The sequence below is a fragment of the Sciurus carolinensis genome, chromosome 16 (genome assembly GCF_902686445.1).
Source record: "Sciurus carolinensis chromosome 16, mSciCar1.2, whole genome shotgun sequence".
NCBI lineage: Eukaryota > Metazoa > Chordata > Mammalia > Rodentia > Sciuridae > Sciurus > Sciurus carolinensis.
This window is the reverse complement of record NC_062228.1, coordinates 44404300-44406456: the sequence shown is the minus strand read 5'-3', so window position 1 is coordinate 44406456 and position 2157 is coordinate 44404300.

The window sequence follows — 2157 nt, the reverse complement described above, 5'->3', positions numbered from 1 at the left end:
CCTCAAAAGCTCTTCTTCCCTTTGCCTTAATGCCTGACAATTTACCAACTGTTACAGTTTCATCAAACTATCCTAGAATGAGAACGGCCTTTGAAATGAGAGGGCCAGGCATTAACAGGCACTCTACAAATGGTTACTTTTATTAATTACTATACTTCAAAGCACAGTCATATAAACCAGTTATATTAATTAAAACCATACAAGACTCTTAAGCTCTTCGTGAAATTTTAAAAGACTAGCACAGTCACAGGTTTTGTCTTTTTTTCATTTTTTTGGTGGGAGGACTGAACCCAGGGACACTTTATCACTGAGTTACACTCTATGCCCTTTTTATTTTTTATTTTGAGACAGGGTCTTGCTAAGTTGCTGAGGCTGGTTTCGAACTTATGCTTCTCCTGATTTAGTCTCCCAATTTCCTGGGATTACAAGCATGCTCTACTGTGCTGAAGTAGGCCTTTAATTTTTCTATCACGTGGAAAAAGAGGAAACTGCTAATAAGTCCCTCTATTTTGATAAAAACAATCTCACAAGATTAGCAACTTAAGGAATTGTGATAATATCTTTACCACAGCTTTTGAAGTTATCTATTGATGCATAACAAATTATCCCAAACTCACAAGCTTAAAACAACAAACATAAATTTGATGTCTCACATACTTTCTGATGGTCAGGTATAAGGCTGCTGCTAAAGATGGATGGGTTTTTATTTATTTTTATGGTGCTACGGAGTAGGTCCATCATGAACTGAGACCTCTAAAACCATGAGCCCTCAAAAAATTTTTCCTTCTAAGTTGTTCTTGTCAGGTTTTTTGATCACAGTTATACAAAGCTGATGAAAACGGCAACTAACTTCTCCCACAGTAAGTTATTTGGGTGTGTATGTGGGAACACTTCAAGACAAGTTAAAATGTCTTTTATAACCTAATTTAAACTGTGAGGTGCCATGGCTTCTGTACTGTATTAGTCTCACAGACCAACCCTGGCATGATGTGGAAGGGGTGTACACAGTGGGTGAATACTAGGAGGTAGGAATCATTGGAAACCATTTTGGAGATTGTACCCCATTGCTATGATAACCAGTTGAAATTAGGATACTTAAAAAAATCTATTGTCATAGGACAAAGCAACCATTTCTAGAGATATTCCAATGCCTGTGATGTGCAAGTACTGCTTTAAGTGATATTCAAGGAATATCTAGGGAATGCTTTTCATGCCGAGCTCCTCCCCAGGGCACTCACCATTCCCAGATTTAGACCCCTGGCTTCTTACTACATGCACCTACATACCCTACCTGAGAACAGCCCATGAAGCAGGCTGGAAATTCTGGGGCTTTAACGCCCGTAAAGTCCTTAAACAATAAGGAAGGGAGATGCTGTATACATGTCTCAGCTTCATCGGCCCTTGGGTGGGACAACTTGGAGGTGATTTCTACACAATCTCTCTGGGTTCTTCAAAAATAGAGCTCCCGTTGCTCACCGGCAATTTGCTCATTGATGCATTCTATTGGTTTTCCTCCTTCCTGTTTCAGTGTCCCAAAATTAACTGCTTGCTTTTACATTCTTGTCTCAGGTCGGATTCTGGAGCAAACCACCTAAGATAACGACAGCACTTTCAACATTTTTCTTTTTTCAGTGACTGGTTAAGAACTTCGAACCTGCTCCCTTCTGCGGCACCGCCCACTCTGTGAAGCCACGCCACTCCCCCGATCACCTCAGGTCCCCTGAGTGCGAGTCACTTCGTTGTTCTCCAAGTCTTAGGGCTGGCCCCGAAAAAGTTTTATATTGCTGGAGGAGAGTTCCTCCTAAGAGACGGCCGCACCCATTGCACGTAAGAAATCATAAAAATATGTGTGGCCATCTTCACTGTCCCGGCTAATGGAGACAAAGAAAGTTCAGCTTCGAGATCCGGATCCTGCCATATTGGTCACAGCAGGCTTGGGCGTATGTGTCTAAAAGCAGCGGCGACATCTGTTTTAGAGACCCAGGGGCACTTGGCTCTTCTCTCCCTAAGAGCCGCATCCCTGGTCTAGCAAAGAGTTTAGACACGCGTTGTACGGTGGAGTTCTAAAAATGGCCGCCCCCACCCAGCGTTCATCATGCAGGCGCCGCCATTGTACCTCCCATTAAAGCTCTGAAACCCCAGAATCCTGTTCTCTGG